Consider the following 25,390-nt stretch of genomic DNA (forward strand, 5'->3'; position numbering starts at 1 on the left):
CAAGGACAAAGCTGTGCAGAAGAGAAGAAATGGAAAGCAGCAGTACAAATAGTGGAAATGAGCATATGGGCAGCATCGGAAGCAAAGCAGCGAAGAGAAAGGGAGTAAATTCCATGAAATGCATAGGAGATTGATAAAAGCAGAACAAAAAGGGAAGAATGAAATTCAAAGCATGCCCCGAAAAACGTGTGAAGGTCCCACCTGTCATTTATGCTTCTAATTGGGTATCTTTACTTTCAAAGTATAGGGTTGATCCTTTGACGATCACTCTCTTGATTTACAGCAGAGACAGATAGTTGAGAAGTCTTTTCTCACATAGCTAGCACAAGCCTGCGCTTTTCCTTGCTGGCAGGGTGGAAATGACAGATTAGTCCTAGGAAGAAAAATCAAGCAATATTAGCAGAGGATGGTTTCTATCCATCGACCTCTGGGTTATGGGCCCAGCACGCTTCCGCTGCGCCACTCTGCTCCCTTGTGAAAGTGCTCTCTTTATGCAGAGGAGGAGCTTTCAGCGGAGTGGCAAGGGATTGGTGGGGCTCTCTCCTCATTTGCCTAAGCACATCGCAAGGTATGCTGGGTACAGAAAATCTTCATCTTCCCCACTCACAGTCAGTCATAACTGAAAGTGCAGACCCTCTTAGGAATTAGCCGTTTCAGGCCTTTACCAAGACAGCAGCTCTCTGTCCCTGTCCTTTCTCTGTGATCCTAGCACTAGCATACTCAGGATTTGGCTTTACCTGGGAGCCAGAGATCTACCCGGTGAGGGCTTGCCCGGTGTGAGGCTTTTGAGTGTTTGGGAGCGTTCGGGACGTGAGAGGACGCTGGACAGGAAACTATGCCAATTTGAAGTATCCAACCTTCCTGCTGCAGCGAGAGGCTCTTTCCGTGGAAATCTGCCACTTGGAGTCCTCTCAACTTGCCCTCTGATAAAACATTTTTCTGAGCCGCAGTTACATCCGATGGTTACAAGGTGGCGCTGCATTCAGGTGAGAGCACAAGTATGCACAAAATCTTGGGGACTTTTGCCAGATTTATCGGTGGATCTTGCCTATTATTTTCAGAGGCTAGATATCGCCTAGAAATGCTTTTTAAAATAGGGTTGCTGGGGTTATAATGTCTGGTCGGGGCTCAGCCCTTTAATTGTCTGCCCCCAGCAAAATATTTATTATCAGCACATGTGAGTGGTGAGTGCTTTATGGAAAATAGCATATATTGGGACAATGAATGTAGCAGATGAGGCGATCGAGATGTCTACCTACGTGTTTGTTTATTTTTTTATATAACGGCTGATTATTCTGTTTCTGATATTTCAGTTTTGTGACATGTTGCATTAAAATATATCCTGCTTGGAGAATATATAAATATTTGCACTGCGTTGGCCGGGAATCGAACCCGGGTCAACTGCTTGGAAGGCAGCTATGCTCACCACTATACCACCAACGCCCTCTGATGTGTGTCTTCTAGGTTCCAGATGTTACAACGCCGAGTGCAGTGGCAATCTTGCACCGGTTCCAATGGTGCATTTGGTGTGGATACCAACATGAAAAGCAGTAGAAATTGTCTTGCAGAGGGTAAAGAACTGGGGATTGAAACCAAGGACAAAGCTGTGCAGAAGAGAAGAAATGGAAAGCAGCAGTACAAATAGTGGAAATGAGCATATGGGCAGCATCGGAAGCAAAGCAGCGAAGAGAAAGGGAGTACATTCCATGAAATGCATAGGAGATTGATAAAAGCAGAACAAAAAGGGAAGAATGAAATTCAAAGCATGCCCCGAAAAACGTGTGAAGGTCCCACCTGTCATTTATGCTTCTAATTGGGTATCTTTACTTTCAAAGTATAGGGTTGATCCTTTGACGATCACTCTCTTGATTTACAGCAGAGACAGATAGTTGAGAAGTCTTTTCTCACATAGCTAGCACACGCCTGCGCTTTTCCTTGCTGGCAGGGTGGAAATGACAGATTAGTCCTAGGAAGAAAAAACAAGCAATATTAGCAGAGGATGGTTTCGATCCATCGACCTCTGGGTTATGGGCCCAGCACGCTTCCGCTGCGCCACTCTGCTCCCTTGTGAAAGTGCTCTCTTTATGCAGAGGAGGAGCTTTCAGCGGAGTGGCAAGGGATTGGTGGGGCTCTCTCCTCATTTGCCTAAGCACATCGCAAGGTATGCTGGGTACAGAAAATCTTCATCTTCCCCACTCACAGTCAGTCATAACTGAAAGTGCAGACCCTCTTAGGAATTAGCCGTTTCAGGCCTTTACCAAGACAGCAGCTCTCTGTCCCTGTCCTTTCTCTGTGATCCTAGCACTAGCATACTCAGGATTTGGCTTTACCTGGGAGCCAGAGATCTACCCGGTGAGGGCGAGGCTTTTGAGCGTTTGGGAGCGTTCGGGACGTGAGAGGACGCTGGACAGGAAACTATGCCAATTTAAAGTATCCAACCTTCCTGCTGCAGTGAGAGGCTCTTTCCGTGGAAATCTGCCACTTGGAGTCCTCTCAACTTGCCCTCTGATAAAACATTTTTCTGAGCCGCAGTTACATCCGATGGTTACAAGGTGGCGCTGCATTCAGGTGAGAGCACAAGTATGCACAAAATCTTGGGGACTTTTGCCAGATTTATCGGTGGATCTTGCCTATTATTTTCAGAGGCTAGATATCGCCTAGAAATGCTTTTTAAAATAGGGATGCTGGGGTTATAATGTCTGGTCGGGGCTCAGCCCTTTCATTGCCTGCCCCCAGCAAAATATTTATTATCAGCACATGTGAGTGGTGAGTGCTTTATGGAGAATAGCATATATTGGGACAATGAATGTAGCAGATGAGGCGATCGAGATGTCTACCTACGTGTTTGTTTATGTTTTTTATATAACGGCTGATTATTCTGATATTTCAGTTTTGTGACATGTTGCATTAAAATATATCCTGCTTGGAGAATATATAAATAGTTGCACTGCGTTGGCCGGGAATCGAACCCGGGTCAACTGCTTGGAAGGCAGCTATGCTCACCACTATACCACCAACGCCCTCTGATGTGTGTCCTCTAGGTTCCAGATGTTACAACGCCGAGTGCAGTGGCAATCTTGCACCGGTTCCAATGGTGCATTTGGTGTGGATACCAACATGAAAAGCAGTAGAAATTGTCTTGCAGAGGGTAAAGAACTGGGGATTGAAACCAAGGACAAAGCTGTGCAGAAGAGAAGAAATGGAAAGCAGCAGTACAAATAGTGGAAATGAGCATATGGGCAGCATCGGAAGCAAAGCAGCGAAGAGAAAGGGAGTAAATTCCATGAAATGCATAGGAGATTGATAAAAGCAGAACAAAAAGGGAAGAATGAAATTCAAAGCATGCCCCGAAAAACGTGTGAAGGTCCCACCTGTCATTTATGCTTCTAATTGGGTATCTTTACTTTCAAAGTATAGGGTTGATCCTTTGACGATCACTCTCTTGATTTACAGCAGAGACAGATAGTTGAGAAGTCTTTTCTCACATAGCTAGCACAAGCCTGCGCTTTTCCTTGCTGGCAGGGTGGAAATGACAGATTAGTCCTAGGAAGAAAAATCAAGCAATATTAGCAGAGGATGGTTTCGATCCATCGACCTCTGGGTTATTGGCCCAGCACGCTTCCGCTGCACCACTCTGCTCCCTTGTGAAAGTGCTCTCTTTATGCAGAGGAGGAGCTTTCAGCGGAGTGGCAAGGGATTGGTGGGGCTCTCTCCTCATTTGCCTAAGCACATCGCAAGGTATGCTGGGTACAGAAAATCTTCATCTTCCCCACTCACAGTCAGTCATAACTGAAAGTGCAGACCCTCTTAGGAATTAGCCGTTTCAGGCCTTTACCAAGACAGCAGCTCTCTGTCCCTGTCCTTTCTCTGTGATCCTAGCACTAGCATACTCAGGATTTGGCTTTACCTGGGAGCCAGAGATCTACCCGGTGAGGGCGAGGCTTTTGAGTGTTTGGGAGCGTTCGGGACGTGAGAGGACGCTGGACAGGAAACTATGCCAATTTGAAGTATCCAACCTTCCTGCTGCAGCGAGAGGCTCTTTCCGTGGAAATCTGCCACTTGGAGTCCTCTCAACTTGCCCTCTGATAAAACATTTTTCTGAGCCGCAGTTACATCCGATGGTTACAAGGTGGCGCTGCATTCAGGTGAGAGCACAAGTATGCACAAAATCTTGGGGACTTTTGCCAGATTTATCGGTGGATCTTGCCTATTATTTTCAGAGGCTAGATATCGCCTAGAAATGCTTTTTAAAATAGGGTTGCTGGGGTTATAATGTCTGGTCGGGGCTCAGCCCTTTCATTGCCTGCCCCCAGCAAAATATTTATTATCAGCACATGTGAGTGGTGAGTGCTTTATGGAAAATAGCATATATTGGGACAATGAATGTAGCAGATGAGGCGATCGAGATGTCTACCTACGTGTTTGTTTATTTTTTTATATAACGGCTGATTATTCTGTTTCTGATATTTCAGTTTTGTGACATGTTGCATTAAAATATATCCTGCTTGGAGAATATATAAATATTTGCACTGCGTTGGCCGGGAATCGAACCCGGGTCAACTGCTTGGAAGGCAGCTATGCTCACCACTATACCACCAACGCCCTCTGATGTGTGTCCTCTAGGTTCCAGATGTTACAACGCCGAGTGCAGTGGCAATCTTGCACCGGTTCCAATGGTGCATTTGGTGTGGATACCAACATGAAAAGCAGTAGAAATTGTCTTGCAGAGGGTAAAGAACTGGGGATTGAAACCAAGGACAAAGCTGTGCAGAAGAGAAGAAATGGAAAGCAGCAGTACAAATAGTGGAAATGAGCATATGGGCAGCATCGGAAGCAAAGCAGCGAAGAGAAAGGGAGTAAATTCCATGAAATGCATAGGAGATTGATAAAAGCAGAACAAAAAGGGAAGAATGAAATTCAAAGCATGCCCCGAAAAACGTGTGAAGGTCCCACCTGTCATTTATGCTTCTAATTGGGTATCTTTACTTTCAAAGTATAGGGTTGATCCTTTGACGATCACTCTCTTGATTTACAGCAGAGACAGATAGTTGAGAAGTCTTTTCTCACATAGCTAGCACAAGCCTGCGCTTTTCCTTGCTGGCAGGGTGGAAATGACAGATTAGTCCTAGAACGAAAAATCAAGCAATATTAGCAGAGGATGGTTTCGATCCATCGACCTCTGGGTTATGGGCCCAGCACGCTTCCGCTGCGCCACTCTGCTCCCTTGTGAAAGTGCTCTCTTTATGCAGAGGAGGAGCTTTCAGCGGAGTGGCAAGGGATTGGTGGGGCTCTCTCCTCATTTGCCTAAGCACATCGCAAGGTATGCTGGGTACAGAAAATCTTCATCTTCCCCACTCACAGTCAGTCATAACTGAAAGTGCAGACCCTCTTAGGAATTAGCCGTTTCAGGCCTTTACCAAGACAGCAGCTCTCTGTCCCTGTCCTTTCTCTGTGATCCTAGCACTAGCATACTCAGGATTTGGCTTTACCTGGGAGCCAGAGATCTACCCGGTGAGGGCGAGGCTTTTGAGCGTTTGGGAGCGTTCGGGACGTGAGAGGACGCTGGACAGGAAACTATGCCAATTTAAAGTATCCAACCTTCCTGCTGCAGTGAGAGGCTCTTTCTGTGGAAATCTGCCACTTGGAGTCCTCTCAACTTGCCCTCTGATAAAACATTTTTCTGAGCCGCAGTTACATCCGATGGTTACAAGGTGGCGCTGCATTCAGGTGAGAGCACAAGTATGCACAAAATCTTGGGGACTTTTGCCAGATTTATCGGTGGATCTTGCCTATTATTTTCAGAGGCTAGATATCGCCTAGAAATGCTTTTTAAAATAGGGATGCTGGGGTTATAATGTCTGGTCGGGGCTCAGCCCTTTCATTGCCTGCCCCCAGCAAAATATTTATTATCAGCACATGTGAGTGGTGAGTGCTTTATGGAAAATAGCATATATTGGGACAATGAATGTAGCAGATGAGGCGATCGAGATGTCTACCTACGTGTTTGTTTATTTTTTTATATAACGGCTGATTATTCTGATATTTCAGTTTTGTGACATGTTGCATTAAAATATATCCTGCTTGGAGAATATATAAATATTTGCACTGCGTTGGCCGGGAATCGAACCCGGGTCAACTGCTTGGAAGGCAGCTATGCTCACCACTATACCACCAACGCCCTCTGATGTGTGTCCTCTAGGTTCCAGATGTTACAACGCCGAGTGCAGTGGCAATCTTGCACCGGTTCCAATGGTGCATTTGGTGTGGATACCAACATGAAAAGCAGTAGAAATTGTCTTGCAGAGGGTAAAGAACTGGGGATTGAAACCAAGGACAAAGCTGTGCAGAAGAGAAGAAATGGAAAGCAGCAGTACAAATAGTGGAAATGAGCATATGGGCAGCATCGGAAGCAAAGCAGCGAAGAGAAAGGGAGTAAATTCCATGAAATGCATAGGAGATTGATAAAAGCAGAACAAAAAGGGAAGAATGAAATTCAAAGCATGCCCCGAAAAACGTGTGAAGGTCCCACCTGTCATTTATGCTTCTAATTGGGTATCTTTACTTTCAAAGTATAGGGTTGATCCTTTGACGATCACTCTCTTGATTTACAGCAGAGACAGATAGTTGAGAAGTCTTTTCTCACATAGCTAGCACAAGCCTGCGCTTTTCCTTGCTGGCAGGGTGGAAATGACAGATTAGTCCTAGGAAGAAAAAACAAGCAATATTAGCAGAGGATGGTTTCGATCCATCGACCTCTGGGTTATGGGCCCAGCACGCTTCCGCTGCGCCACTCTGCTCCCTTGTGAAAGTGCTCTCTTTATGCAGAGGAGGAGCTTTCAGCAGAGTGGCAAGGGATTGGTGGGGCTCTCTCCTCATTTGCCTAAGCACATCGCAAGGTATGCTGGGTACAGAAAATCTTCATCTTCCCCACTCACAGTCAGTCATAACTGAAAGTGCAGACCCTCTTAGGAATTAGCCGTTTCAGGCCTTTACCAAGACAGCAGCTCTCTGTCCCTGTCCTTTCTCTGTGATCCTAGCACTAGCATACTCAGGATTTGGCTTTACCTGGGAGCCAGAGATCTACCCGGTGAGGGCTTGCCCTGTGTGAGGCTTTTGAGCGTTTGGGAGCGTTCGGGACGTGAGAGGACGCTGGGCAGGAAACTATGCCAATTTAAAGTATCCAACCTTCCTGCTGCAGTGAGAGGCTCTTTCCGTGGAAATCTGCCACTTGGAGTCCTCTCAACTTGCCCTCTGATAAAACATTTTTCTGAGCCGCAGTTACATCCGATGGTTACAAGGTGGCGCTGCATTCAGGTGAGAGCACAAGTATGCACAAAATCTTGGGGACTTTTGCCAGATTTATCGGTGGATCTTGCCTATTATTTTCAGAGGCTAGATATCGCCTAGAAATGCTTTTTAAAATAGGGATGCTGGGGTTATAATGTCTGGTCGGGGCTCAGCCCTTTCATTGCCTGCCCCCAGCAAAATATTTATTATCAGCACATGTGAGTGGTGAGTGCTTTATGGAGAATAGCATATATTGGGACAATGAATGTAGCAGATGAGGCGATCGAGATGTCTACCTACGTGTTTGTTTATGTTTTTTATATAACGGCTGATTATTCTGATATTTCAGTTTTGTGACATGTTGCATTAAAATATATCCTGCTTGGAGAATATATAAATATTTGCACTGCGTTGGCCGGGAATCGAACCCGGGTCAACTGCTTGGAAGGCAGCTATGCTCACCACTATACCACCAACGCCCTCTGATGTGTGTCCTCTAGGTTCCAGATGTTACAACGCCGAGTGCAGTGGCAATCTTGCACCGGTTCCAATGGTGCATTTGGTGTGGATACCAACATGAAAAGCAGTAGAAATTGTCTTGCAGAGGGTAAAGAACTGGGGATTGAAACCAAGGACAAAGCTGTGCAGAAGAGAAGAAATGGAAAGCAGCAGTACAAATAGTGGAAATGAGCATATGGGCAGCATCGGAAGCAAAGCAGCGAAGAGAAAGGGAGTAAATTCCATGAAATGCATACGAGATTGATAAAAGCAGAACAAAAAGGGAAGAATGAAATTCAAAGCATGCCCCGAAAAACGTGTGAAGGTCCCACCTGTCATTTATGCTTCTAATTGGGTATCTTTACTTTCAAAGTATAGGGTTGATCCTTTGACGATCACTCTCTTGATTTACAGCAGAGACAGATAGTTGAGAAGTCTTTTCTCACATAGCTAGCACAAGCCTGCGCTTTTCCTTGCTGGCAGGGTGGAAATGACAGATTAGTCCTAGGAAGAAAAATCAAGCAATATTAGCAGAGGATGGTTTCGATCCATCGACCTCTGGGTTATGGGCCCAGCACGCTTCCGCTGCCCCACTCTGCTCCCTTGTGAAAGTGCTCTCTTTATGCAGAGGAGGAGCTTTCAGCGGAGTGGCAAGGGATTGGTGGGGCTCTCTCCTCATTTGCCTAAGCACATCGCAAGGTATGCTGGGTACAGAAAATCTTCATCTTCCCCACTCACAGTCAGTCATAACTGAAAGTGCAGACCCTCTTAGGAATTAGCCGTTTCAGGCCTTTACCAAGACAGCAGCTCTCTGTCCCTGTCCTTTCTCTGTGATCCTAGCACTAGCATACTCAGGATTTGGCTTTACCTGGGAGCCAGAGATCTACCCGGTGAGGGCGAGGCTTTTGAGTGTTTGGGAGCGTTCGGGACGTGAGAGGACGCTGGACAGGAAACTATGCCAATTTGAAGTATCCAACCTTCCTGCTGCAGCGAGAGGCTCTTTCCGTGGAAATCTGCCACTTGGAGTCCTCTCAACTTGCCCTCTGATAAAACATTTTTCTGAGCCGCAGTTACATCCGATGGTTACAAGGTGGCGCTGCATTCAGGTGAGAGCACAAGTATGCACAAAATCTTGGGGACTTTTGCCAGATTTATCGGTGGATCTTGCCTATTATTTTCAGAGGCTAGATATCGCCTAGAAATGCTTTTTAAAATAGGGTTGCTGGGGTTATAATGTCTGGTCGGGGCTCAGCCCTTTCATTGCCTGCCCCCAGCAAAATATTTATTATCAGCACATGTGAGTGGTGAGTGCTTTATGGAAAATAGCATATATTGGGACAATGAATGTAGCAGATGAGGCGATCGAGATGTCTACCTACGTGTTTGTTTATTTTTTTATATAACGGCTGATTATTCTGTTTCTGATATTTCAGTTTTGTGACATGTTGCATTAAAATATATCCTGCTTGGAGAATATATAAATATTTGCACTGCGTTGGCCGGGAATCGAACCCGGGTCAACTGCTTGGAAGGCAGCTATGCTCACCACTATACCACCAACGCCCTCTGATGTGTGTCTTCTAGGTTCCAGATGTTACAACGCCGAGTGCAGGGGCAATCTTGCACCGGTTCCAATGGTGCATTTGGTGTGGATACCAACATGAAAAGCAGTAGAAATTGTCTTGCAGAAGGTAAAGAACTGGGGATTGAAACCAAGGACAAAGCTGTGCAGAAGAGAAGAAATGGAAAGCAGCAGTACAAATAGTGGAAATGAGCATATGGGCAGCATCGGAAGCAAAGCAGCGAAGAGAAAGGGAGTAAATTCCATGAAATGCATAGGAGATTGATAAAAGCAGAACGAAAAGGGAAGAATGAAATTCAAAGCATGCCCCGAAAAACGTGTGAAGGTCCCACCTGTCATTTATGCTTCTAATTGGGTATCTTTACTTTCAAAGTATAGGGTTGATCCTTTGACGATCACTCTCTTGATTTACAGCAGAGACAGATAGTTGAGAAGTCTTTTCTCACATAGCTAGCACAAGCCTGCGCTTTTCCTTGCTGGCAGGGTGGAAATGACAGATTAGTCCTAGGAAGAAAAATCAAGCAATATTAGCAGAGGATGGTTTCGATCCATCGACCTCTGGGTTATGGGCCCAGCACGCTTCCGCTGCGCCACCCTGCTCCCTTGTGAAAGTGCTCTCTTTATGCAGAGGAGGAGCTTTCAGCGGAGTGGCAAGGGATTGGTGGGGCTCTCTCCTCATTTGCCTAAGCACATCGCAAGGTATGCTGGGTACAGAAAATCTTCATCTTCCCCACTCACAGTCAGTCATAACTGAAAGTGCAGACCCTCTTAGGAATTAGCCGTTTCAGGCCTTTACCAAGACAGCAGCTCTCTGTCCCTGTCCTTTCTCTGTGATCCTAGCACTAGCATACTCAGGATTTGGCTTTACCTGGGAGCCAGAGATCTACCCGGTGAGGGCTGAGGCTTTTGAGCGTTTGGGAGCGTTCGGGACGTGAGAGGACTCTGGACAGGAAACTATGCCAATTTAAAGTATCCAACCTTCCTGCTGCAGTGAGAGGCTCTTTCCGTGGAAATCTGCCACTTGGAGTCCTCTCAACTTGCCCTCTGATAAAACATTTTTCTGAGCCGCAGTTACATCCGATGGTTACAAGGTGGCGCTGCATTCAGGTGAGAGCACAAGTATGCACAAAATCTTGGGGACTTTTGCCAGATTTATCGGTGGATCTTGCCTATTATTTTCAGAGGCTAGATATCGCCTAGAAATGCTTTTTAAAATAGGGATGCTGGGGTTATAATGTCTGGTCGGGGCTCAGCCCTTTCATTGCCTGCCCCCAGCAAAATATTTATTATCAGCACATGTGAGTGGTGAGTGCTTTATGGAAAATAGCATATATTGGGACAATGAATGTAGCAGATGAGGCGATCGAGATGTCTACCTACGTGTTTGTTTATTTTTTTATATGACGGCTGATTATTCTGATATTTCAGTTTTGTGACATGTTGCATTAAAATATATCCTGCTTGGAGAATATATAAATATTCGCACTGCGTTGGCCGGGAATCGAACCGGGGTAAACTGCTTGGTAGGCAGCTATGCTCACCACTATACCACCAACGCCCTCTGATGTGTGTCCTCTAGGTTCCAGATGTTACAACGCCGAGTGCAGTGGCAATCTTGCACCGGTTCCAATGGTGCATTTGGTGTGGATACCAACATGAAAAGCAGTAGAAATTGTCTTGCAGAGGGTAAAGAACTGGGGATTGAAACCAAGGACAAAGCTGTGCAGAAGAGAAGAAATGGAAAGCAGCAGTACAAATAGTGGAAATGAGCATATGGGCAGCATCGGAAGCAAAGCAGCGAAGAGAAAGGGAGTAAATTCCATGAAATGCATAGGAGATTGATAAAAGCAGAACAAAAAGGGAAGAATGAAATTCAAAGCATGCCCCGAAAAACGTGTGAAGGTCCCACCTGTCATTTATGCTTCTAATTGGGTATCTTTACTTTCAAAGTATAGGGTTGATCCTTTGACGATCACTCTCTTGAATTACAGCAGAGACAGATAGTTGAGAAGTCTTTTCTCACATAGCTAGCACAAGCCTGCGCTTTTCCTTGCTGGCAGGGTGGAAATGACAGATTAGTCCTAGGAAGAAAAATCAAGCAATATTAGCAGAGGATGGTTTCGATCCATCGACCTCTGGGTTATGGGCCCAGCACGCTTCCGCTGCGCCACTCTGCTCCCTTGTGAAAGTGCTCTCTTTATGAAGAGGAGGAGCTTTCAGCGGAGTGGCAAGGGATTGGTGGGGCTCTCTCCTCATTTGCCTAAGCACATCGCAAGGTATGCTGGGTACAGAAAATCTTCATCTTCCCCACTCACAGTCAGTCATAACTGAAAGTGCATACCCTCTTAGGAATTAGCCGTTTCAGGCCTTTACCAAGACAGCAGCTCTCTGTCCCTGTCCTTTCTCTGTGATCCTAGCACTAGCATACTCAGGATTTGGCTTTACCTGGGAGCCAGAGATCTACCCGGTGAGGGCGAGGCTTTTGAGTGTTTGGGAGCGTTCGGGACGTGAGAGGACGCTGGACAGGAAACTATGCCAATTTGAAGTATCCAACCTTCCTGCTGCAGCGAGAGGCTCTTTCCGTTGAAATCTGCCACTTGGAGTCCTCTCAACTTGCCCTCTGATAAAACATTTTTCTGAGCCGCAGTTACATCCGATGGTTACAAGGTGGCGCTGCATTCAGGTGAGAGCACAAGTATGCACAAAATCTTGGGGACTTTTGCCAGATTTATTGGTGGATCTTGCCTATTATTTTTAGAGGCTAGATATCGCCTAGAAATGCTTTTTAAAATAGGGTTGCTGGGGTTATAATGTCTGGTCGGGGCTCAGCCCTTTCATTGCCTGCCCCCAGCAAAATATTTATTATCAGCACATGTGAGTGGTGAGTGCTTTATGGAAAATAGCATATATTGGGACAATGAATGTAGCAGATGAGGCGATCGAGATGTCTACCTACGTGTTTGTTTATTTTTTTATATAACGGCTGATTATTCTGATATTTCAGTTTTGTGACATGTTGCATTAAAATATATCCTGCTTGGAGAATATATAAATATTTGCACTGCGTTGGCCGGGAATCGAACCCGGGTCAACTGCTTGGAAGGCAGTTATGCTCACCACTATACCACCAACACCTTCTGATGTGTGTCCTCTAGCTTCCAGATGTTACAACGCCGAGTGCAGTGGCAATCTTGCACCGGTTCCAATGGTGCATTTGGTGTGGATACCAACATGAAAACCAGTAGAAATTGTCTTGCAGAGGGTAAAGAACTGGGGATTGAAACCAAGGACAAAGCTGTGCAGAAGAGAAGAAATGGAAAGCAGCAGTACAAATAGTGGAAATGAGCATATGGGCAGCATCGGAAGCAAAGCAGCGAAGAGAAAGGGAGTAAATTCCATGAAATGCATAGGAGATTGATAAAAGCAGAACAAAAAGGGAAGAATGAAATTCAAAGCATGCCCCGAAAAACGTGTGAAGGTCCCACCTGTCATTAATGCTTCTAATTGGGTATCTTTACTTTCAAAGTATAGGGTTGATCCTTTGACGATCACTCTCTTGATTTACAGCAGAGACAGATAGTTGAGAAGTCTTTTCTCACATAGCTAGCACAAGCCTGCGCTTTTCCTTGCTGGCAGGGTGGAAATGACAGATAAGTCCTAGGAAGAAAAATCAAGCAATATTAGCAGAGGATGGTTTCGATCCATCGACCTCTGGTTTATGGGCCCAGCACGCTTCCGCTGCGCCACTCTGCTCCCTTGTGAAAGGGCTCTCTTTATGCAGAGGAGGAGCTTTCAGCGGAGTGGCAAGGGATTGGTGGGGCTCTCTCCTCATTTGCCTAAGCACATCGCAAGGTATGCTGGGTACAGAAAATCTTCATCTTCCCCACTCACAGTCAGTCATAACTGAAAGTGCAGACCCTCTTAGGAATTAGCCGTTTCAGGCCTTTACCAAGACAGCAGCTCTCTGTCCCTGTCCTTTCTCTGTGATCCTAGCACTAGCATACTCAGGATTTGGCTTTACCTGGGAGCCAGAGATCTACCCGGTGAGGGCTTGCCCGGTGTGAGGCTTTTGAGTGTTTGGGAGCGTTCGGGACGTGAGAGGACGCTGGACAGGAAACTATGCCAATTTGAAGTATCCAACCTTCCTGCTGCAACGAGAGGCTCTTTCCGTGGAAATCTGCCACTTGGAGTCCTCTCAACTTGCCCTCTGATAAAACATTTTTCTGAGCCGCAGTTACATCCGATGGTTACAAGGTGGCGCTGCATTCAGGTGAGAGCACAAGTATGCACAAAATCTTGGGGACTTTTGCCAGATTTATCGGTGGATCTTGCCTATTATTTTCAGAGGCTAGATATCGCCTAGAAATGCTTTTTAAAATAGGGTTGCTGGGGTTATAATGTCTGGTCGGGGCTCAGCCCTTTCATTGCCTGCCCCCAGCAAAATATTTATTATCAGCACATGTGAGTGGTGAGTGCTTTATGGAAAATAGCATATATTGGGACAATGAATGTAGCAGATGAGGCGATCGAGATGTCTACCTACGTGTTTGTTTATTTTTTTATATAACGGCTGATTATTCTGTTTCTGATATTTCAGTTTTGTGACATGTTGCATTAAAATATATCCTGCTTGGAGAATATATAAATATTTGCACTGCGTTGGCTGGGAATCGAACCCGGGTCAACTGCTTGGAAGGCAGCTATGCTCACCACTATACCACCAACGCCCTCTGATGTGTGTCTTCTAGGTTCCAGATGTTACAACGCCGAGTGCAGGGGCAATCTTGCACCGGTTCCAATGGTGCATTTGGTGTGGATACCAACATGAAAAGCAGTAGAAATTGTCTTGCAGAAGGTAAAGAACTGGGGATTGAAACCAAGGACAAAGCTGTGCAGAAGAGAAGAAATGGAAAGCAGCAGTACAAATAGTGGAAATGAGCATATGGGCAGCATCGGAAGCAAAGCAGCGAAGAGAAAGGGAGTAAATTCCATGAAATGCATAGGAGATTGATAAAAGCAGAACAAAAAGGGAAGAATGAAATTCAAAGCATGCCCCGAAAAACGTGTGAAGGTCCCACCTGTCATTTATGCTTCTAATTGGGTATCTTTACTTTCAAAGTATAGGGTTGATCCTTTGACGATCACTCTCTTGATTTACAGCAGAGACAGATAGTTGAGAAGTCTTTTCTCACATAGCTAGCACAAGCCTGCGCTTTTCCTTGCTGGCAGGGTGGAAATGACAGATAAGTCCTAGGAAGAAAAATCAAGCAATATTAGCAGAGGATGGTTTCGATCCATCGACCTCTGGTTTATGGGCCCACCACGCTTCCGCTGCGCCACTCTGCTCCCTTGTGAAAGGGCTCTCTTTATGCAGAGGAGGAGCTTTCAGCGGAGTGGCAAGGGATTGGTGGGGCTCTCTCCTCATTTGCCTAAGCACATCGCAAGGTATGCTGGGTACAGAAAATCTTCATCTTCCCCACTCACAGTCAGTCATAACTGAAAGTGCAGACCCTCTTAGGAATTAGCCGTTTCAGACCTTTACCAAGACAGCAGCTCTCTGTCCCTGTCCTTTCTCTGTGATCCTAGCACTAGCATACTCAGGATTTGGCTTTACCTGGGAGCCAGAGATCTACCCGGTGAGGGGAGGCTTTTGAGTGTTTGGGAGCGTTCGGGACGTGAGAGGACGCTGGACAGGAAACTATGCCAATTTGAAGTATCCAACCTTCCTGCTGCAGCGAGAGGCTCTTTCCGTGGAAATCTGCCACTTGGAGTCCTCTCAACTTGCCCTCTGATAAAACATTTTTCTGAGCCGCAGTTACATCCGATGGTTACAAGGTGGCGCTGCATTCAGGTGAGAGCACAAGTATGCACAAAATCTTGGGGACTTTTGCCAGATTTATCGGTGGATCTTGCCTATTATTTTCAGAGGCTAGATATCGCCTAGAAATGCTTTTTAAAATAGGGTTGCTGGGGTTATAATGTCTGGTCGGGGCTCAGCCCTTTCATTGCCTGCCCCCAGCAAAATATTTATTATCAGCACATGTGAGTGGTGAGTGCTTTATGGAAAATAGCATATATTGGGACAATGAATGTAGCAGATGAGGCGATCGAGATGTCTACCTACGTGTTTGTTTATTTTTTTATATAACGGCTGATTATTCTGTTTCTGATATTTCAGTTTTGTGACATGTTGCATTAAAATATATCCTGCTTGGAGAATATATAAATATTTGCACTGCGTTGGCCGGGAATCGAACCCGGGTCAACTGCTTGGAAGGCAGCTATGTTCACCACTATACCACCAACGCCCTCAGATGTGTGTCTTCTAGGTTCCAGATGTTACAACGCCGAGTGCAGGGGCAATCTTGCACCGGTTCCAATGGTGCATTTGGTGTGGATACCAACATGAAAAGCAGTAGAAATTGTCTTGCAGAAGGTAAAGAACTGGGGATTGAAACCAAGGACAAAGCTGTGCAGAAGAGAAGAAATGGAAAGCAGCAGTACAAATAGTGGAAATGAGCATATGGGCAGCATCGGAAGCAAAGCAGCGAAGAGAAAGGGAGTAAATTCCATGAAATGCATAGGAGATTGATAAAAGCAGAACAAAAAGGGAAGAATGAAATTCAAAGCATGCCCCGAAAAACGTGTGAAGGTCCCACCTGTCATTTATGCTTCTAATTGGGTATCTTTACTTTCAAAGTATAGGGTTGATCCTTTGACGATCACTCTCTTGATTTACAGCAGAGACAGATAGTTGAGAAGTCTTTTCTCACATAGCTAGCACAAGCCTGCGCTTTTCCTTGCTGGCAGGGTGGAAATGACAGATTAGTCCTAGGAAGAAAAAGCAAGCAATATTAGCAGAGGATGGTTTCGATCCATCGACCTCTGGTTTATGGGCCCAGCACGCTTCTGCTGCGCCACTCTGCTCCCTTGTGAAAGGGATCTCTTTATGCAGAGGAGGAGCTTTCAGCGGAGTGGCAAGGGATTGGTGGGGCTCTCTCCTCATTTGCCTAAGCACATCGCAAGGTATGCTGGGTACAGAAAATCTTCATCTTCCCCACTCACAGTCAGTCATAACTGAAAGTGCAGACCCTCTTAGGAATTAGCCGTTTCAGGCCTTTACCAAGACAGCAGCTCTCTGTCCCTGTCCTTTCTCTGTGATCCTAGCGCTAGCATACTCAGGATTTGGCTTTACCTGGGAGCCAGAGATCTACCCGGTGAGGGCTGAGGCTTTTGAGCGTTTGGGAGCGTTCGGGACGTGAGAGGACGCTGGACAGGAAACTATGCCAATTTAAAGTATCCAACCTTCCTGCTGCAGTGAGAGGCTCTTTCCGTGGAAATCTGCCACTTGGAGTCCTCTCAACTTGCCCTCTGATAAAACATTTTTTCTGAGCCGCAGTTACATCCGATGGTTACAAGGTGGCGCTGCATTCAGGTGAGAGCACAAGTATGCACAAAATCTTGGGGACTTTTGCCAGATTTATCGGTGGATCTTGCCTATTATTTTCAGAGGCTAGATATCGCCTAGAAATGCTTTTTAAAATAGGGATGCTGGGGTTATAATGTCTGGTCGGGGCTCAGCCCTTTCATTGCCTGCCCCCAGCAAAATATTTATTATCAGCACATGTGAGTGGTGAGTGCTTTATGGAAAATAGCATATATTGGGACAATGAATGTAGCAGATGAGGCGATCGAGATGTCTACCTACGTGTTTGTTTATTTTTTTATATGACGGCTGATTATTCTGATATTTCAGTTTTGTGACATGTTGCATTAAAATATATCCTGCTTGGAGAATATATAAATATTTGCACTGCGTTGGCCGGGAATCGAACCGGGGTCAACTGCTTGGAAGGCAGCTATGCTCACCACTATACCACCAACGCCCTCTGATGTGGGTTCTCTAGGTTCCAGATGTTACAACGCCGAGTGCAGTGGCAATCTTGCACCGGTTCCAATGGTGCATTTGGTGTGGATACCAACATGAAAAGCAGTAGAAATTGTCTTGCAGAGGGTAAAGAACTGGGGATTGAAACCAAGGACAAAGCTGTGCAGAAGAGAAGAAATGGAAAGCAGCAGTACAAATAGTGGAAATGAGCATATGGGCAGCATCGGAAGCAAAGCAGCGAAGAGAAAGGGAGTAAATTCTATGAAATGCATAGGAGATTGATAAAAGCAGAACAAAAAGGGAAGAATGAAATTCAAAGCATGCCCCGAAAAACGTGTGAAGGTCCCACCTGTCATTTATGCTTCTAATTGGGTATCTTTACTTTCAAAGTATAGGGTTGATCCTTTGACGATCACTCTCTTGAATTACAGCAGAGACAGATAGTTGAGAAGTCTTTTCTCACATAGCTAGCACAAGCCTGCGCTTTTCCTTGCTGGCAGGGTGGAAATGACAGATTAGTCCTAGGAAGAAAAATCAAGCAATATTAGCAGAGGATGGTTTCGATCCATCGACCTCTGGGTTATGGGCCCAGCACGCTTCCGCTGCGCCACTCTGCTCCCTTGTGAAAGTGCTCTCTTTATGCAGAGGAGGAGCTTTCAGCGGAGTGGCAAGGGATTGGTGGGGCTCTCTCCTCATTTGCCTAAGCACATCGCAAGGTATGCTGGGTACAGAAAATCTTCATCTTCCCCACTCACAGTCAGTCATAACTGAAAGTGCAGACCCTCTTAGGAATTAGCCGTTTCAGGCCTTTACCAAGACAGCAGCTCTCTGTCCCTGTCCTTTCTCTGTGATCCTAGCACTAGCATACTCAGGATTTGGCTTTACCTGGGAGCCAGAGATCTACCCGGTGAGGGGAGGCTTTTGAGTGTTTGGGAGCGTTCGGGACGTGAGAGGACGCTGGACAGGAAACTATGCCAATTTGAAGTATCCAACCTTCCTGCTGCAGCGAGAGGCTCTTTCCGTGGAAATCTGCCACTTGGAGTCCTCTCAACTTGCCCTCTGATAAAACATTTTTCTGAGCCGCAGTTACATCCGATGGTTACAAGGTGGCGCTGCATTCAGGTGAGAGCACAAGTATGCACAAAATCTTGGGGACTTTTGCCAGATTTATCGGTGGATCTTGCCTATTATTTTCAGAGGCTAGATATCGCCTAGAAATGCTTTTTAAAATAGGGTTGCTGGGGTTATAATGTCTGGTCGGGGCTCAGCCCTTTCATTGCCTGCCCCCAGCAAAATATTTATTATCAGCACATGTGAGTGGTGAGTGCTTTATGGAAAATAGCATATATTGGGACAATGAATGTAGCAGATGAGGCGATCGAGATGTCTACCTACGTGTTTGTTTATTTTTTTATATAACGGCTGATTATTCTGTTTCTGATATTTCAGTTTTGTGACATGTTGCATTAAAATATATCCTGCTTGGAGAATATATAAATATTTGCACTGCGTTGGCCGGGAATCGAACCCGGGTCAACTGCTTGGAAGGCAGCTATGCTCACCACTATACCACCAACGCCCTCAGATGTGTGTCTTCTAGGTTCCAGATGTTACAACGCCGAGTGCAGGGGCAATCTTGCACCGGTTCCAATGGTGCATTTGGTGTGGATACCAACATGAAAAGCAGTAGAAATTGTCTTGCAGAAGGTAAAGAACTGGGGATTGAAACCAAGGACAAAGCTGTGCAGAAGAGAAGAAATGGAAAGCAGCAGTACAAATAGTGGAAATGAGCATATGGGCAGCATCGGAAGCAAAGCAGCGAAGAGAAAGGGAGTAAATTCCATGAAATGCATAGGAGATTGATAAAAGCAGAACAAAAAGGGAAGAATGAAATTCAAAGCATGCCCCGAAAAACGTGTGAAGGTCCCACCTGTCATTTATGCTTCTAATTGGGTATCTTTACTTTCAAAGTATAGGGTTGATCCTTTGACGATCACTCTCTTGATTTACAGCAGAGACAGATAGTTGAGAAGTCTTTTCTCACATAGCTAGCACAAGCCTGCGCTTTTCCTTGCTGGCAGGGTGGAAATGACAGATTAGTCCTAGGAAGAAAAAGCAAGCAATATTAGCAGAGGATGGTTTCGATCCATCGACCTCTGGTTTATGGGCCCAGCACGCTTCTGCTGCGCCACTCTGCTCCCTTGTGAAAGGGCTCTCTTTATGCAGAGGAGGAGCTTTCAGCGGAGTGGCAAGGGATTGGTGGGGCTCTCTCCTCATTTGCCTAAGCACATCGCAAGGTATGCTGGGTACAGAAAATCTTCATCTTCCCCACTCACAGTCAGTCATAACTGAAAGTGCAGACCCTCTTAGGAATTAGCCGTTTCAGGCCTTTACCAAGACAGCAGCTCTCTGTCCCTGTCCTTTCTCTGTGATCCTAGCACTAGCATACTCAGGATTTGGCTTTACCTGGGAGCCAGAGATCTACCCGGTGAGGGCTGAGGCTTTTGAGCGTTTGGGAGCGTTCGGGACGTGAGAGGACGCTGGACAGGAAACTATGCCAATTTAAAGTATCCAACCTTCCTGCTGCAGTGAGAGGCTCTTTCCGTGGAAATCTGCCACTTGGAGTCCTCTCAACTTGCCCTCTGATAAAACATTTTTTCTGAGCCGCAGTTACATCCGATGGTTACAAGGTGGCGCTGCATTCAGGTGAGAGCACAAGTATGCACAAAATCTTGGGGACTTTTGCCAGATTTATCGGTGGATCTTGCCTATTATTTTCAGAGGCTAGATATCGCCTAGAAATGCTTTTTAAAATAGGGATGCTGGGGTTATAATGTCTGGTCGGGGCTCAGCCCTTTCATTGCCTGCCCCCAGCAAAATATTTATTATCAGCACATGTGAGTGGTGAGTGCTTTATGGAAAATAGCATATATTGGGACAATGAATGTAGCAGATGAGGCGATCGAGATGTCTACCTACGTGTTTGTTTATTTTTTTATATGACGGCTGATTATTCTGATATTTCAGTTTTGTGACATGTTGCATTAAAATATATCCTGCTTGGAGAATATATAAATATTTGCACTGCGTTGGCCGGGAATCGAACCGGGGTCAACTGCTTGGAAGGCAGCTATGCTCACCACTATACCACCAACGCCCTCTGATGTGTGTCCTCTAGGTTCCAGATGTTACAACGCCGAGTGCAGTGGCAATCTTGCACCGGTTCCAATGGTGCATTTGGTGTGGATACCAACATGAAAAGCAGTAGAAATTGTCTTGCAGAGGGTAAAGAACTGGGGATTGAAACCAAGGACAAAGCTGTGCAGAAGAGAAGAAATGGAAAGCAGCAGTACAAATAGTGGAAATGAGCATATGGGCAGCATCGGAAGCAAAGCAGCGAAGAGAAAGGGAGTAAATTCCATGAAATGCATAGGAGATTGATAAAAGCAGAACAAAAAGGGAAGAATGAAATTCAAAGCATGCCCCGAAAAACGTGTGAAGGTCCCACCTGTCATTAATGCTTCTAATTGGGTATCTTTACTTTCAAAGTATAGGGTTGATCCTTTGACGATCACTCTCTTGAATTACAGCAGAGACAGATAGTTGAGAAGTCTTTTCTCACATAGCTAGCACAAGCCTGCGCTTTTCCTTGCTGGCAGGGTGGAAATGACAGATTAGTCCTAGGAAGAAAAATCAAGCAATATTAGCAGAGGATGGTTTCGATCCATCGACCTCTGGGTTATGGGCCCAGCACGCTTCCGCTGCGCCACTCTGCTCCTTTTTGAAAGTGCTCTCTTTATGCAGAGGAGGAGCTTTCAGCGGAGTGGCAAGGGATTGGTGGGGCTCTCTCCTCATTTGCCTAAGCACATCGCAAGGTATGCTGGGTACAGAAAATCTTCATCTTCCCCACTCACAGTCAGTCATAACTGAAAGTGCAGACCCTCTTAGGAATTAGCCGTTTCAGGCCTTTACCAAGACAGCAGCTCTCTGTCCCTGTCCTTTCTCTGTGATCCTAGCACTAGCATACTCAGGATTTGGCTTTACCTGGGAGCCAGAGATCTACCCGGTGAGGGCGAGGCTTTTGAGTGTTTGGGAGCGTTCGGGACGTGAGAGGACGCTGGACAGGAAACTATGCCAATTTGAAGTATCCAACCTTCCTGCTGCAGCGAGAGGCTCTTTCCGTTGAAATCTGCCACTTGGAGTCCTCTCAACTTGCCCTCTGATAAAACATTTTTCTGAGCCGCAGTTACATCCGATGGTTACAAGGTGGCGCTGCATTCAGGTGAGAGCACAAGTATGCACAAAATCTTGGGGACTTTTGCCAGATTTATCGGTGGATCTTGCCTATTATTTTTAGAGGCTAGATATCGCCTAGAAATGCTTTTTAAAATAGGGTTGCTGGGGTTATAATGTCTGGTCGGGGCTCAGCCCTTTCATTGCCTGCCCCCAGCAAAATATTTATTATCAGCACATGTGAGTGGTGAGTGCTTTATGGAAAATAGCATATATTGGGACAATGAATGTAGCAGATGAGGCGATCGAGATGTCTACCTACGTGTTTGTTTATTTTTTTATATAACGGCTGATTATTCTGTTTCTGATATTTCAGTTTTGTGACATGTTGCATTAAAATATATCCTGCTTGGAGAATATATAAATATTTGCACTGCGTTGGCCGGGAATCGAACCCGGGTCAACTGCTTGGAAGGCAGCTATGCTCACCACTATACCACCAACGCCCTCAGATGTGTGTCTTCTAGGTTCCAGATGTTACAACGCCGAGTGCAGGGGCAATCTTGCACCGGTTCCAATGGTGCATTTGGTGTGGATACCAACATGAAAAGCAGTAGAAATTGTCTTGCAGAAGGTAAAGAACTGGGGATTGAAACCAAGGACAAAGCTGTGCAGAAGAGAAGAAATGGAAAGCAGCAGTACAAATAGTGGAAATGAGCATATGGGCAGCATCGGAAGCAAAGCAGCGAAGAGAAAGGGAGTAAATTCCATGAAATGCATAGGAGATTGATAAAAGCAGAACAAAAAGGGAAGAATGAAATTCAAAGCATGCCCCGAAAAACGTGTGAAGGTCCCACCTGTCATTTATGCTTCTAATTGGGTATCTTTACTTTCAAAGTATAGGGTTGATCCTTTGACGATCACTCTCTTGATTTACAGCAGAGACAGATAGTTGAGAAGTCTTTTCTCACATAGCTAGCACAAGCCTGCGCTTTTCCTTGCTGGCAGGGTGGAAATGACAGATTAGTCCTAGGAAGAAAAAGCAAGCAATATTAGCAGAGGATGGTTTCGATCCATCGACCTCTGGTTTATGGGCCCAGCACGCTTCTGCTGCGCCACTCTGCTCCCTTGTGAAAGGGCTCTCTTTATGCAGAGGAGGAGCTTTCAGCGGAGTGGCAAGGGATTGGTGGGGCTCTCTCCTCATTTGCCTAAGCACATCGCAAGGTATGCTGGGTACAGAAAATCTTCATCTTCCCCACTCACAGTCAGTCATAACTGAAAGTGCAGACCCTCTTAGGAATTAGCCGTTTCAGGCCTTTACCAAGACAGCAGCTCTCTGTCCCTGTCCTTTCTCTGTGATCCTAGCACTAGCATACTCAGGATTTGGCTTTACCTGGGAGCCAGAGATCTACCCGGTGAGGGCTGAGGCTTTTGAGCGTTTGGGAGCGTTCGGGACGTGAGAGGACGCTGGACAGGAAACTATGCCAATTTAAAGTATCCAACCTTCCTGCTGCAGTGAGAGGCTCTTTCCGTGGAAATCTGCCACTTGGAGTCCTCTCAACTTGCCCTCTGATAAAACATTTTTTCTGAGCCGCAGTTACATCCGATGGTTACAAGGTGGCGCTGCATTCAGGTGAGAGCACAAGTATGCACAAAATCTTGGGGACTTTTGCCAGATTTATCGGTGGATCTTGCCTATTATTTTCAGAGGCTAGATATCGCCTAGAAATGCTTTTTAAAATAGGGATGCTGGGGTTATAATGTCTGGTCGGGGCTCAGCCCTTTCATTGCCTGCCCCCAGCAAAATATTTATTATCAGCACATGTGAGTGGTGAGTGCTTTATGGAAAATAGCATATATTGGGACAATGAATGTAGCAGATGAGGCGATCGAGATGTCTACCTACGTGTTTGTTTATTTTTTTATATGACGGCTGATTATTCTGATATTTCAGTTTTGTGACATGTTGCATTAAAATATATCCTGCTTGGAGAATATATAAATATTTGCACTGCGTTGGCCGGGAATCGAACCGGGGTCAACTGCTTGGAAGGCAGCTATGCTCACCACTATACCACCAACGCCCTCTGATGTGTGTCCTCTAGGTTCCAGATGTTACAACGCCGAGTGCAGTGGCAATCTTGCACCGGTTCCAATGGTGCATTTGGTGTGGATACCAACATGAAAAGCAGTAGAAATTGTCTTGCAGAGGGTAAAGAACTGGGGATTGAAACCAAGGACAAAGCTGTGCAGAAGAGAAGAAATGGAAAGCAGCAGTACAAATAGTGGAAATGAGCATATGGGCAGCATCGGAAGCAAAGCAGCGAAGAGAAAGGGAGTAAATTCCATGAAATGCATAGGAGATTGATAAAAGCAGAACAAAAAGGGAAGAATGAAATTCAAAGCATGCCCCGAAAAACGTGTGAAGGTCCCACCTGTCATTAATGCTTCTAATTGGGTATCTTTACTTTCAAAGTATAGGGTTGATCCTTTGACGATCACTCTCTTGAATTACAGCAGAGACAGATAGTTGAGAAGTCTTTTCTCACATAGCTAGCACAAGCCTGCGCTTTTCCTTGCTGGCAGGGTGGAAATGACAGATTAGTCCTAGGAAGAAAAATCAAGCAATATTAGCAGAGGATGGTTTCGATCCATCGACCTCTGGGTTATGGGCCCAGCACGCTTCCGCTGCGCCACTCTGCTCCTTTTTGAAAGTGCTCTCTTTATGCAGAGGAGGAGCTTTCAGCGGAGTGGCAAGGGATTGGTGGGGCTCTCTCCTCATTTGCCTAAGCACATCGCAAGGTATGCTGGGTACAGAAAATCTTCATCTTCCCCACTCACAGTCAGTCATAACTGAAAGTGCAGACCCTCTTAGGAATTAGCCGTTTCAGGCCTTTACCAAGACAGCAGCTCTCTGTCCCTGTCCTTTCTCTGTGATCCTAGCACTAGCATACTCAGGATTTGGCTTTACCTGGGAGCCAGAGATCTACCCGGTGAGGGCGAGGCTTTTGAGTGTTTGGGAGCGTTCGGGACGTGAGAGGACGCTGGACAGGAAACTATGCCAATTTGAAGTATCCAACCTTCCTGCTGCAGCGAGAGGCTCTTTCCGTTGAAATCTGCCACTTGGAGTCCTCTCAACTTGCCCTCTGATAAAACATTTTTCTGAGCCGCAGTTACATCCGATGGTTACAAGGTGGCGCTGCATTCAGGTGAGAGCACAAGTATGCACAAAATCTTGGGGACTTTTGCCAGATTTATCGGTGGATCTTGCCTATTATTTTTAGAGGCTAGATATCGCCTAGAAATGCTTTTTAAAATAGGGTTGCTGGGGTTATAATGTCTGGTCGGGGCTCAGCCCTTTCATTGCCTGCCCCCAGCAAAATATTTATTATCAGCACATGTGAGTGGTGAGTGCTTTATGGAAAATAGCATATATTGGGACAATGAATGTAGCAGATGAGGCGATCGAGATGTCTACCTACGTGTTTGTTTATTTTTTATATAACGGCTGATTATTCTGATATTTCAGTTTTGTGACATGTTGCATTAAAATATATCCTGCTTGGAGAATATATAAATATTTGCGCTGCGTTGGCCAGGAATCGAACCCGGGTCAACTGCTTGGAAGGCAGCTATGCTCACCACTATACCACCAACGCCTTCTGATGTGTGTCCTCTAGCTTCCAGATGTTACAACGCCGAGTGCAGTGGCAATCTTGCACCGGTTCCAATGGTGCATTTGGTGTGGATACCAACATGAAAAGCAGTAGAAATTGTCTTGCAGAGGGTAAAGAACTGGGGATTGAAACCAAGGACAAAGCTGTGCAGAAGAGAAGAAATGGAAAGCAGCAGTACAAATAGTGGAAATGAGCATATGGGCAGCATCGGAAGCAAAGCAGCGA

General features: G+C 45.7%; 10 non-coding genes across 10 annotated transcripts; all 10 read right to left on the reverse strand.

Annotated features, from left to right (window-relative positions):
* Positions 1-1,371: 1,371 nt before the first annotated feature.
* On the reverse strand, positions 1,372-1,443 carry TRNAG-UCC (transfer RNA glycine (anticodon UCC)). The gene has a single exon. It is a non-coding gene; the product is annotated as a tRNA-Gly (tRNA).
* Positions 1,444-2,948: 1,505 nt separating this feature from the next.
* Positions 2,949-3,020, reverse strand: TRNAG-UCC (transfer RNA glycine (anticodon UCC)). Its single transcript has one exon. It is a non-coding gene; the product is annotated as a tRNA-Gly (tRNA).
* A 1,510-nt stretch (positions 3,021-4,530) lies between these two features.
* On the reverse strand, positions 4,531-4,602 carry TRNAG-UCC (transfer RNA glycine (anticodon UCC)). The gene has a single exon. It is a non-coding gene; the product is annotated as a tRNA-Gly (tRNA).
* Positions 4,603-6,106: 1,504 nt separating this feature from the next.
* On the reverse strand, positions 6,107-6,178 carry TRNAG-UCC (transfer RNA glycine (anticodon UCC)). Its single transcript has one exon. It is a non-coding gene; the product is annotated as a tRNA-Gly (tRNA).
* A 1,516-nt stretch (positions 6,179-7,694) lies between these two features.
* TRNAG-UCC (transfer RNA glycine (anticodon UCC)) lies at positions 7,695-7,766 on the reverse strand. Its single transcript has one exon. It is a non-coding gene; the product is annotated as a tRNA-Gly (tRNA).
* A 1,510-nt stretch (positions 7,767-9,276) lies between these two features.
* Positions 9,277-9,348, reverse strand: TRNAG-UCC (transfer RNA glycine (anticodon UCC)). The gene has a single exon. It is a non-coding gene; the product is annotated as a tRNA-Gly (tRNA).
* A 1,505-nt stretch (positions 9,349-10,853) lies between these two features.
* On the reverse strand, positions 10,854-10,925 carry TRNAG-ACC (transfer RNA glycine (anticodon ACC)). The gene has a single exon. It is a non-coding gene; the product is annotated as a tRNA-Gly (tRNA).
* A 4,678-nt stretch (positions 10,926-15,603) lies between these two features.
* On the reverse strand, positions 15,604-15,675 carry TRNAG-UCC (transfer RNA glycine (anticodon UCC)). The gene has a single exon. It is a non-coding gene; the product is annotated as a tRNA-Gly (tRNA).
* A 3,087-nt stretch (positions 15,676-18,762) lies between these two features.
* TRNAG-UCC (transfer RNA glycine (anticodon UCC)) lies at positions 18,763-18,834 on the reverse strand. Its single transcript has one exon. It is a non-coding gene; the product is annotated as a tRNA-Gly (tRNA).
* Positions 18,835-21,922: 3,088 nt separating this feature from the next.
* On the reverse strand, positions 21,923-21,994 carry TRNAG-UCC (transfer RNA glycine (anticodon UCC)). The gene has a single exon. It is a non-coding gene; the product is annotated as a tRNA-Gly (tRNA).
* Between the last annotated feature and the right edge of the window lie 3,396 nt (positions 21,995-25,390).

The sequence above is a fragment of the Triturus cristatus genome, chromosome 11 (genome assembly GCF_964204655.1).
Source record: "Triturus cristatus chromosome 11, aTriCri1.1, whole genome shotgun sequence".
Taxonomy (NCBI): Eukaryota; Metazoa; Chordata; class Amphibia; order Caudata; family Salamandridae; genus Triturus; species Triturus cristatus.